Genomic DNA, 13169 nt, shown 5'->3' on the forward strand with positions numbered 1-13169 from the left:
TTTCTCAGCTCAATACACTCATCCTCCTCTTTAGGAATCATCTCAAGCAATTCCACATCAGTAGATAAAAAGGGATTTGTGATCCACATCATTTCAATATTGTTTACCATGTTGCTGAAGTACGTTCTGAATTTGTAAAGAAGGGAATCCAGGTGTTTTGTCATAATAGCACATAAAGTCAGGCAGTCCACCTAGACTTGGTCAAAATTCAAAAATTCCTGATGGAGCGGAAACATGCTCACGTTCCCTTTGTGCACTCATTTCTGCCGTAGATCCAGTTTTTCAACAAACACAGTCATTTTGTTTGACAGCGTGACAAGAGTTGACTGGCGCACTGGTATGCTAATATTAAGTTGATTCAGGTGATCAAACATATCAGTAAGATAAGCAAGCCAGTGCTCCTCTGAGAATCTACCTGCAGATTTGTGCATTTTCTCTTCCAAAAATATCTTCAGAGACTCACAAAGCTCAAAAATTTGATTCAAAACCTTTCCAGTGGAAAGCCATCTGACCTCAGTTTGCAGGAGAAGGTTGTGATGCAGTCCACCCATTTCTGCACACATTGCCGAAAAAGATGTGCACGCAATGGGTGTGCTTTGATAAAGTTAACAAGTTTTTTTGTCCTGTCAAATAGATCTTTCAGGTCATCTGGAATCTTTCTCGTGACTAGGGTCTCTCTCTGAAGCACACAATGCGTTACTTTTGTGAATGGTGCAACATCTGTCATTTTTTTGCAACTCCATTATGCCTCCTCGTCATTGAAGCAGCACTGTCTGCGAACACACCTTAACACTGCCCACAGTCTAAGTTGTTGCTTGTCATGACATTATCCAGATACGTAAAAATCTCATCACTGGTTGTTTTTGTTGGTAGTGATCTGCAAAAGAGTATTTCTATTTCTCCATCACAGATGTATTGCACATAAACTAACAATTGAACCTCACCTGACACATCCAAAGAGTCATCCAGTTGTAAGCTGCATTTCCCATTTGCTTGAATCCTGCGTAACAACTGTTCTTTCACATCAGCTGCAACATCTGTAATTCACCTTTTAATGGTGTCGTTTGATACTGGCACATTCTTCAATTTAGTAGCAGCTTCACCCCCTAACTTTTCACAGCATATGAATTGCAGCTGGCATCAGTAAGGTTTCAGCAATTGTATCTGGCTTTCTGTTTTTATCGATTCTAATTGCAACCTTTTGTAGGATGCTTTGAGAGCCTTCTCTTGTACAGTTGACACAGTTTGTATAGTCTTTTTTTTATTTTAGTAAGCAATTCTGCTTCCTTTCAAAATACTCCACTGTCTTGTCAATACTTTCTGCATGCAAAGACCTCAGATGTCTTGTAAGTTTTGCCCGCTGAAGTGCTTCATTAGAAAGTATTTCTCCACAAATTACACACTGGGGTCTTGATTCTCCACTGACACATACACACATAAAACCAAGTCTAATGTAGTTGTCATCATATTTCCTCAGTTGTTGTTTTGAAGGGGGTTCAATTTTGCTACTTTTTCTCTTCTGTCTTATTTGAGAGGTTTTCTGCTTCATGAACTGCCGAAGTAGACTGAGTCATTTTACGAATAATAAACTTATCCAGTGTAGAAATTAAATGAAATAGTTATATTTCACACTAGCAGCTGAAATGATCACTAGAGTTTTTCTTCCCACACTAAATTACAAGGTCCATGTCGAGCCGATGCATCTAACGCAATTAGCATAACAGGTGATTGGTACGTGATAAAAAAGTGGAACCTCAGCTTTTACTTCAGTAATTTAAACACATCAAACTTGTATTCCTGTGCGTCATTCTCAAACAAATGATTTTCACAAATTGAAGGTGTTTTTAAATGATAAATTACAGTTTTGCTAGGTGATATATGGACAGTGCCAAGTCGCTATTGATTTGGAATGTGCGAACTGAAAGTATCAGAACATGGCGTATCATTATTATTATTTAGTTGCTAGCATGTTTGCTGGCCCCTCTGATTTATACTGGTGGACCCGTAAGGGTCTGCAGGCCTCAGGGTGAGAACTACTGTATTACATTATATATCTCACTTTGCATTTCTAAGGAAAAACAGATATTACTTGCTCTACTTATTTAGTAATCAAGTGTATTTATTGCACTAAATTATGTCACATGGCGATGTTATAAACCCCTATGAACTAAGTATTTAAGATCTTACATTATTTTCAAGCCTAGTATATTTTCAAATAAAATTAAGCATGCATTTTTCAGGAAAAGACCCTGCTGCTCCCTGGTGTTTGGAGGGAATTGACAGGGCTGGCTCCAGGCACCAGCTGAGCAAGGTCGTGCTTGGGGCAGCCGATTCTACGGGGCGGCATTCCGCCCAATTCTAGGGTTTGGTTTGTTTTGTTCGCCGATCCGGCCACCCTGTAGGGGGCGGCAGCGCGGAGGAGGGGAGTGCCCTGCTGGGAGCGGGCTGTGCGCTCCGTCTGCCCCAGCTGGTGCCAGGTCTGTAGCAAGCCCGGCAGGGCAGCCCGCGTCCTTCCCTCCCCACCAACTGGAGCGGCGCGGAGCCCTCCCGGCAGGCGGCGCGGCCACGTGGTAAACACTCCGCTGAAGCCCTGGCTGCCCCCCTTCTCTCTTACCCCCACTAGCCAGGGCACATCTGCAGCGCAGGGAGTCCCCCTGCACCCTGACTCCAGCCGCCCCGCAGGTGTGTGTGGTTTTTTTTTTTTTTTCCCCTGCTTTGCCGCTCTGGCCGTGCCGCAGGTTTTTTTTTTTTTTTTTTTTTTTTTTTTCTTGTTTTGCCATTCTGACTGCCCCGATTTTTTTTGTTTTTTTTGTTTGGGGCGGCAAAAAAGCCGGAGCCGGCCCTGGGAATTGAATCAGTAGTATTGAGGCATCCCTTCAAGCTGATGCCTTGGTGCAGAGGCACTGGGATTTCTCTTCCCTCCCCCAGTCACTTCCAGTATCCCAAACTCTAGAGTCTCATCCCTTTGCACACAACTTTCTTCCCTCCTTTCCCACTCATTTCTGCAATACCACCACATTGGCTTCCCTGGCACACCATGCAATGGAACTATGGGGAGCTAAGGGTGAAGAGGAGCCCCCATGGAGAGGGGACGTTGGGAGTGAACAGTGCATAGTTATGGGACGGGGATATATGGGAGAAGTTGGTCTTGACCTGGGAGTGATTCCCAAGTTGCAGCACAGGAGGGTCTACTCTGGCAAGCCATCTATTGATTGTCAGGACACAGTGACTCTCCATTTTTTTCTTCCCCTTGCTCCCCAGACTACTACCAATTCAATTCTGTTTTTCCCATATTTCATTACCCGCAAAACCCCACTCACTCCCCATACCATCCTCCACAGTTCTGCCCCTCCACATATTTCTCCTCATCCCTTCCCCAGACTGTAAATAAGTTGTGGTACATGTAAGCATTTGAAAGCTGAATGTGGTAGGGGAGTTGTGAGCATGGTGTGGAGCACAGCCATGCAAGGTGGGGGGCTTAGGAACATGGGGTCAATCTAGGCCATGTACCGAGGGCCAAGATGGTGGGGTTCTGGAGCAAGAGTGGGAATGTGGTGGTGAGGGGGAGTACAGGTATGTGAGAGTTACTGAGGGAGTGGGACTCTGTGTGTGGGATGGGGGCAGTCAGGACTCAGAGAGAGGGCAATACATAATATTGAAAGCCATCCATTTCAATAACTGTCAACTTTGATTATGTACTACTTAAAGAATACTCTGATAAATTCCCCCCAAACTAAAAACCTTTGCAGCTGAGTATAGATAATGTCAGTGAATAGAACAAGCAGAGCTCACATTTATTATCAAAAACAACAAGGAGTCTGGTGGCACCTTAAAGACTAACAGATTTATTTGGGCATAAGCTTTCGTGAGTAAAAACCTCACTTCTTCGGATGCATAGAGTGAAAGTTACAGATGCAGGCATTATATACTGACACATGGAGAGCAGGGAGTTACTTCACAAGTGGAGAACCAGTGTTGACAGGGCCAATTCAATCAGGGTGGATGTAGTCCACTCCCAATAATAGATGAGGAGGTGTCAATTCCAGGAGAGGAAAAGCTGCTTCTGTAGTGAGCCAGCCACTCCCAGTCCCTATTCAAGCCCAGATTAATGGTGTTGAATTTGCAAATGAATTTTAGTTCTGCTGTTTCTCTTTGAAGTCTGTTTCTGAAGTTTTTTTGTTCAATGATAGTGACTTTTAAATCTGTAATAGAATGACCAGGGAGATTGAAGTGTTCACTTACTGGCTTATGTATGTTACCATTCCTGATGTCCGATTTGTGTCCATTTATTCTTTTGCGGAGGGACTGTCCGGTTTGGCCAATGTACATGGCAGAGGGGCATTGCTGGCACATGATGGCATATATGACATTAGTGGATGTGCAGGTGAATGAGCCCCTGATGGTGTGGCAAAAAGAATAAATGGACACAAATCGGACATCAGGAATGGTAACATACATAAGCCAGTAAGTGAACACTTCAATCTCCCTGGTCATTCTATTACAGATTTAAAAGTCACTATCATTGAACAAAAAAACTTCAGAAACAGACTTCAAAGAGAAACAGCAGAACTAAAATTCATTTGCAAATTCAACACCATTAATCTGGGCTTGAATAGGGACTGGGAGTGGCTGGCTCACTACAGAAGCAGCTTTTCCTCTCCTGGAATTGACACCTCCTCATCTATTATTGGGAGTGGACTACATCCACCCTGATTGAATTGGCCCTGTCAACACTGGTTCTCCACTTGTGAAGTAACTCCCTGCTCTCCATGTGTCAGTATATAATGCCTGCATCTGTAACTTTCACTCTATGCATCCGAAGAAGTGAGGTTTTTACTCACGAAAGCTTATGCCCAAATAAATCTGTTAGTCTTTAAGGTGCCACCAGACTCCTTGTTGTTTTTGTAGATACAGACTAACACGGCTACCCCCTGATACTTGACACATTTATTATCATTATTGTACCTGGTGAGGAGGAAGAACATAACTGGTGATTTCCTAGATTTTTACAAATAATGTTGAAGGGACTGGCATTTAACTGTAAGTGAACTAAATGTTCTGCTTCAGGAGAGGAGCTGTCTCAGTACCCTGTCACTCAAATCCCTACCAATATAGGTTAGTTGGGACCTAATTAGAGGATCAATTAACAAGTGGAACTACAGCTGAAGGACTAACGAGAGGGGGGAAGCAAACTCAGCAGCTGGGAGCAGATAAATGGGGAGAGGAAGGAAGCCCTGGAAGGGGGGAAGCTGAGAGGCTGAAGGAAGGCAGAGCTGGCAGCCTTGGCTGCCATCTTCCTCCAGAATCAAGGGGGGGAGCTGGCTGGGATTTGTGAATATATAAACAGAAAGATACCAAGTCTTGATTTTAAGATTGCAAGTGATGGAGAATCTATCACATCTGTTGGTAAATTTTTCCAATGGTTAGTTACCCTCACTATTAAAAATGCATACTTTATTTCTAGTCTGAATTTGTCTTGCTTCATCTTCCACTAATATGCTTTTTTTAAAGATGGATTAAGGAGCTGTCTACTGTCAGAAATCTATTCTCCATGTAGGTACTTGTAGACCATGATCAAGTCACTTCTTAACCATTTCTTTGATAAACTAAATAAATTGAGCTTCTTTACTCTCTCCCTATAAGGCATGTTTTTCAAACTCCTAATCATTCTTGTAGCCCTCTTCTGAACTTTTTCCAATTTTTCAACATCTTTTTGAAGTATGGACACTAGAACTGGACACATTATTTCAGCAGTGGGCTAACTGATATCATATACATATCCCTTCTTCTACTTGATAGTCTCCTGCTTCTATCTCCATTATGTTCACTCCCTTCGCTACAGTATCATGTTGGGAGCTCATATTCAATGGTTATCTACCATGACCTCTAAGCCCTTTTCAGTGCCATTCCTTTCAAGGATACAAACCCCTATCTTGTAAGTATAATCTGCATTCTTTGTTCCTAGTTGTATGACCTTGCATTTGGCCGAGTTTAAAACATACATTGTTCAAATGAGCCCACCTTACCAAACTGTATAATTGACCTGTGCCCATCATTATTTACCACTCCACCAATTTTTGCGTCATCTGCAAATTTTTCCAGCAGTAGTTTTATATCTTTTTCCAGATCATTGCTCAAGATACTGAATAACATCAGGCCAAGAACAGATTCCTGCAGTATCCCTCTAGAAATACCCCCTTTGGATGACAATTCCCCACTTATTATTATTTTTATTAATTTTTGTGATCTATCAATTAACCAATTTTTAATCCATTGGCTACATTGATTTTATATAGTGCTAATTTTGAATCTTGACTAGGAGCAGCCTCTCTTTCTCATGGCAAGAACTCTCAAGTGTACTGCATTTCAATTGAATCAGGTTCCCAATTTGGGGAAGCAAAGGAGGAATTAGAGACCCTCTCAGGCTATCCTTTAGCCTGGGGAAGGCAAGTTATTGATATCTACCACCTCCGATAAATCAGAGAGGGAGAGAGATAAATGTCTGGTGCACTGGGCTGAATCGTAATGAAGCACCCCTCCAAGCCCTTCCCACCAACTCACTCCGTTATTTAAAAAAAAAAAAGGAATCCTGTACGTTGAACTCAATATGTACTTACATAATAATTACTTTTGAGGAAAAAAATGTTAGATGCGTTTTATTGTCTCGAATAAAAATGTCATTATTCAGTTGTACAGTACTTTTCAGATTCAGAAGTGTAACATTAGTGAGTATATGATAAAAATCAAATTAAAATATTTTTTAAAAATTCAAGAAATGCATTACAAAAATCATGCTGGCACATACAGTTATCACAGTACCATAGAGAAGTCACAACAACAAGTTTTTGTTTTATTCTTTCATTCTGTGTAGTTTTAAAATATTTTGAACATCTTTTGAATACAAACTAGGTAACTGTAAAAGCTGCTGAAAGTCAGTATTTCAGTCATTTGTCCCTTTTTCTTCTGTTGCTCTCTTTTGTGTGTTGGTTTCAATACAGTTTCTAATGAAAATCCCTTATTTGTATACAGTGTTAAAGACCTGAGACATTTTCTGGCCATCTGAGTTCTTTATATTCATATGTAGCATTATAGATTTGGGGTAAAATCTTTTATGTCCTATGTCTGTACAGATGATTGAATATAATTCCTGAATTAACACATATTTTACAAAATTACAGAGAAGTAGAAACAAGAGCTAGTGTGCTTATTTGATTTCTGTAATTGTTTCTCATTGCTATCTCATAGCCAGTGCATTTTGGAACTGAACATGGGACTTGTCTTAATAGACTTCTCACACTTGTAAAGTAATTGTTAACTTATGACAATAAATTATTTATGATTGATTTTGAAATATGATCATGTGAAATGTCTTGAGGCAGTGAAGAGATGGATCTGGTCAGATAATGCATGTTTTGAAGTTGAAAATGCTCAGTACCTTGCAGGTGTCACTGAGCAACTCACAGCATTGGCTCCTAATAACATAAAATAATTATGAATAAAATAAAAATCAGAACATGTTTTCACTACATTTCTTGAAATGATTTTGGGGGAAGGCCAGAGTTAGCCATTTTGGGAGTTATGAAAGTTAGGGGCCTGATTCTTGTTTACATTATGGCCTTCCGGCAATGTAAAGGGACCTTAAAATGGGTGTGACTGTAATTTTTGCCCATGTTAAGGTTCCTTTACACTCCCAAAGCAGTGTCACGGTGCCCTAGTTTAAGTGAGATTCAGGCTGTTGGAATTCAACCTTGAACATTCATTGTATCCTCATTTTACAGATGGGGAATAGCAGGCATATAGACTTGCTCAAGTTCACACAGGAATTCTGTAGTACAGCCAGGAACAGAATCCAGCCTTCCAAGTTTCAGTCCAGTGCGTAAAACACTCATCTATTGTGAGTCACTCTTAGGATTCTCTTATTTCACCCCTTCCTCTTTAACCTTTCCTCCTTCTGTGGTTCATTCCCCTTTAAAAGAAAATTGTATCTTGTCTGAAATTATAACGTAAACTTTTCAGACCAGGGATTAGGTTATGTGCTTGTATAGTATCTAGCAGAATGGGGGCCTGATCCTGTTTGTGGCTTTTGGGCGCTGTAGCGGGTTGGTCACCCGCTCCTGCCTTGAAGGGCTTGGAATGGCCCGGGGAGAGGGCTGTGGCAGGGAAGGAAAAGCGGGGCTGATTGGGGAGAGCAGCCTTAGCTGGGGGCCATGCTCCAGTTGAGCCGAGGCTGGCTTAATGAGGGCCCAGCTGGCTCTTATAAGAGGGCTGGAGCCAGAAGCCAGAGACAGATGCTCTCTAGCTTTGAGAGGGAGGGACCTGGCTGCAGGGAGCTGAGAGAAGGTACCTGGAGTGGAGCAGGGCTGGGGGAAGGCCAAGGGAGCTGGGGAGCTCCAGCCTGGAAACCCCCAGGCTGCAGCCTAGTGGAAGGCCAATTAGGTACTGGAGTTGTAGGGGGCAGCCCACAGGTAGGCAGAGGCAGCAGGTCCAACCCTCCCTTGCCTATGATGACTGGCTTTTACACTGCAGTCTGCCCCAGTGAGTGGGGGCTAGATGGTGACTGGCAGTAGCCCACGACTGAGGCAAGGTGGGGATAGAGGGTTGGGGGTTCCCCTGGGTGGGGAGACCCTGAGACTGCGGGGGTATTGCCAGGGGCAGCACTCCAAAGACAAGGGGAGGGACACGGGAGCCAGCGGCAGCCTGAAGAGGGCGCTCTGGAGGCTGGAAACGCTAATTCCCAGAGACGACCAGTAGGGGGTGCCGCAGGGGTGAGTCCTGAACTGCGGCAGGCGCTAATAGAAAATGGTAAATACAATCTAAAAATAAGATCCTGTTTCTGTAAAAATAATAGTGTAATGATTTAAAAACAGCAGGTTAGAATTTGCGAAACCACTAAATGTTACACAATCATCAGAGTTCAAATCAGTTTCTAAAGTTTAAAAACCATGAAATTCTAAATACTGAACCGGAGGACAGATTCTCAGCTGCTCATTTACACTAGATGAAGATCTGGCTCAGATTCTAATTTCCAACTTTATTGAAAAGTTAATTCAAACACTGGCTTAGCAGTAGAATAATTGCAAGTCTAATAGCATACAAATAAGTGGCGCAGTTATGCTGACAATCCTACTCCTGTTTTTGCATTTTTAATTTGGGCATTGAAATATTTAAAACTTTGTGCTTGTGTTTAAATTGTGTTTCTAGTGTGGCAAATGTCTATGTAAACTTGGAATGATATTATCCAACAGATCTGCTCCTCCAGTTAAATGTGCCAACTCCCATTGTTTTTAATGGGAGCTGCATCAAGCCCATTACATGATTTTACATTAAGATCTGCTCACATGGCTTCCTGCATCTGTGTGGAGATCCAGTTAAATCTGTGGTCCTCTGTATGGATGCAGGGATCTGTGCTAGTGCATCTTGTTGCAGGATCAAGGCCTGAAATTTTGACTTTACTTTTTCTTTTTACTGGTCTTGGAGATATGAGGGAGCTGGACTCAATTCCTTCTTGTGCATCATCACCAGATGTTTCCTAAATTCCAGTCAATTACACCTATGTAAACCAGTGACTGCAGTGGGACTACCCAGGTGTAACAAGACATCATTTGGCCTACAAAGTCCTAGATTACTGGTGATGAAGAGTTATGGAAAGAACCCAGCTTCACACTCAGGGTATGTCTATGCTGCCGATAAAACCCTGTGGTTGGCTGGTGCCAGCTGCTTCGGGATCCTGGGGCTCGAGCTGTGGGGCTGTTTCACTGCAGTGTACACTTGCAGGCTCAGGCTGCAGCCCAAGGTCTGGGACCCTCCCTCCTCACAGGGGCCTTGAGTCCAGGCTCCAGCACAAACCCAGAAGTCTACATGGCAACTAAACACCCGCTTAGCCTGAGCCCCACGAGCCTGGGTCAGCTGGTATGGGCCAGCCCCGGGTGTCTAACTGCAGCGTAGACATACCCTCAGAGGTCAGTTTGAATTTGCAAGGCTGGCGGTAAAGGAAAAAAAATTGATGCATTTTGTTATGGAAATTATTCAGACATTATAACCATGGAACCAATCCTATGAGACCCTTTGTACAGATTCACTTTTCAGAGTAGAATCACCATTTTTATACATTTTAATTTACATTATATCATCATGTTCACATTTTAAAGCACCATTTTGAAAAGGAAAATATCAACTTGTGCTGATAAACATTGAAAAAATTTGTTTATAACTTGATCTTTAATGCAAAATTCAGTTTATGTTGTATGTGAAATTGAGATTTCCATAAAACCATGCTTTACTTTTCTAACTTTTTGTTTTGGTCTTCCATTCTGTGCTATCTAGTAACTTCTTTCTCTAGCTGGAAATGATAAATAAGTGTTTCTTTTTGGCCAGCTGGGGAAGGAACATGATGATTAAGCATGTAAAAATCTAATGTAAGCTTTGATTGTTCATAGGCAGGGCTGTTTCCTTAATTACTGGATGAACTATTAAAACAGGAAGACTTCATTGTTATAAACTCCTGAAACAAGTAGTTTGTCATTTTTGTCTGTATGAAACATTTGATAAAAAAAATTACCAACATTTCCTGCAGCAGATGTGTGTGTGTGTGTGTGTAATGTTCTAGGGGCAAAAACTGGGGCAAAAGAAATCCTCTTTTCATATATTAAGCTATATACATAAAGTGGGGAATCTGTATAGTACATAATTCACCTAGCCAGGCCTTGAAAACTTAAGATTTAAAAAAAAGCAATTTTGTGACTAGTCCTTCTGGTTCTGCAGACAGCGTTCAAAATGTGAAGTGATATAATCTGATACAATAATGTCTACCCGAGTTTGCAGACGGACATTTCCAGTCCTTCTGCCTATGCTCTTTTGAGATACTGTAAATTTCATTGCCATATATGAATGAGGCAGGATACTGACCTATTGGAACATTTGGCAACCATACATTCAAGCCACAGAATCTATATGTGAAATCTATTTTTACTTGTAAACAGAAGTAATGCATTTAAGAAATCGTTTTTTCGTTGCACAACACAGTGTTCGGTAAAAACAGATGGCTATAGCCTACATTTGTAGCACATTGGTGGTTGATGCTGAACTCTGGCCTTGGTACCGTGTTTATGCTAAGAACTTTAATAGAACAATCCTTTTATCTATCTTTGCAAGTTTTATGATTAATGCTTACTGAAAAATGAGGGACTGAATGCAGTTTCTGTTGGACTGCCTTTCATTCTTCAGACACATACAGTAAGTGTAAACAAATTAATTTTTGGCTTGTTTTTGACAGAAAATCTGCAGTATCACTATGATACAAAGAGGTGTCTCTAGCCAGAGCAACTTAGTCTGTTCAGTTCTCTTCTTAACAATAATAATCCATAGTAGCACCTACAGATAAATTATTAAAGTGAAAAACATGAAATACAAAAATAAATGTAAGCATTGCAAAATCAATTGTGTATATTGTACATAATGCCAAGGTATCAGATCACATTGCTTTTTAAAAGAATGGGTTTGATGTATGAATCATTGCACTGTCTGCATTATTGTTTCAAAATGGAGTTAACAGCCGAGTAATTTATTGAATGGTAGGGAGTTTGAGTTGAGACACTTCTGTTAATAATTAGTGAAAGGAATTTTAGATGAGTGTTGTTGGCCTATACCTTTCTAAACGTTCCCTTTAAAAAAATCCTTGATGTTAACATTTGTGGAAACCTTGCTAAAGGTAAACAGAAGTCAGTGCTACCTATGATTGACTTTAAACACTATCTAACATTGTGTATTTGCTTTGTAAGGTTAAACAGGCTTGCTGGTTAATACTAGAATATCTCGCTATGGTTAAGTATTATTGATTGAAAAGCTTCAAATAACTTTCTGGACTCACGCTTTGGTAATGTATTTTTAGCATAGTATTTTCAATAATGTGCACTCTAAATTTATCCTATTCATATAAAAATACTTTTTTCCTGGATATGTATTCTCTCAAAATGTAACTTTTTCAGTAGATAGTACCGACTTGGGGGAGTGAGGAAACAGATTGACAGAGCGAGAAGGGTATCCAGAAGTCACCTACTACAGGAAAGGCCCAACAAGGAAAATAACAGAACACCACTGGCCATCATGTACAGCCCCCCAGTTAAAACCTCTCTAGCACATCATCAACGATCTACAACCTATCCTGGAAAAGGATACCTCTCTCTCTCACAGACCTTGGGAGGCAGGCCAATTGCCTCGCTTACAGGCAGCCCCCCAACCTGAAGCAAATACTCACCAGCAACTACACACCACACCACAGAAACACTAACCCAGGAACCAATCCCTGTAACAAACCCTGTTGCCTACTCTGTCCCCATATCTACTCTAGTCACACCATCAGAGGACCTAACCACATGAGACACACCATCAGGAGCTCATTCACCTGCACATCTACTAATGTGATATATGCCATCAAGTGCCAGCAATGCCTCTCTGCCATGTACATCGGCCAAACCGGACAGTCTCTATGTAAAAGAATAAATGGACACAAATCAGACATCAGGAATGGTAACATACAAAAGCTAGTAGAACACTTCAGTCTCCCTGGACATTCTATAACAGATTTAAAAGTAACCATACTTCAACAAAAAAACTTCAAAAACAGACTTTAAAGACAAACTGCAAAGCTACAATTCATTTGCAAATTTAACACCATTAATTTGGGCTTGAATAGGGACTAGGAGTGGCTGACTTGCTACAAAAGCAATTTTCCCTCTCTTGGTATTGACACCTCATCATCAATTACTGGGAGTGGACCACATCCACCCTGATTGAATTTGCCCTGTCAACACTGGTTGTCCACTTGTAAGGTAACTCCCTTCTCTACATGTGTCAGTATATTTATGCCTGCATCTGTAATTTTCACTCCATGCATCTGAAGTGGGTTTTTTTTAACCACGTAAACTTATGCCCAAATAAATCTGTTAGTCTTTAACCTGCCACCGGACTCCTCATTGTTTCAGTAGATAGTGTTTGTAAGTATGACTTACACTGTAAGTGTACATTTCACATTATTGGTAAAAGTACCTAAGTCACTTTGTTGCCTTAATCATTTCAGTGCTTTTGAAAATTTTACCCTATGATTATATAGTTTACAGCATAAACTATAAGTATGACGTACCAGATCTTATAATCTCTGATAATTACAGCTA

The 13169-nt window shown here is 41.1% G+C and overlaps 1 protein-coding gene across 5 annotated transcripts in view; it reads left to right on the forward strand.

Annotated features, from left to right (window-relative positions):
- Nucleotides 1-13169, forward strand: part of EPB41L4A (erythrocyte membrane protein band 4.1 like 4A) — a 211469-nt gene that overhangs the window by 34969 nt on the left and 163331 nt on the right. The window lies entirely within an intron of this gene.

This window comes from Malaclemys terrapin, chromosome 6 (assembly GCF_027887155.1).
Source record: "Malaclemys terrapin pileata isolate rMalTer1 chromosome 6, rMalTer1.hap1, whole genome shotgun sequence".
NCBI classification, from domain to species: Eukaryota; Metazoa; Chordata; order Testudines; family Emydidae; genus Malaclemys; species Malaclemys terrapin.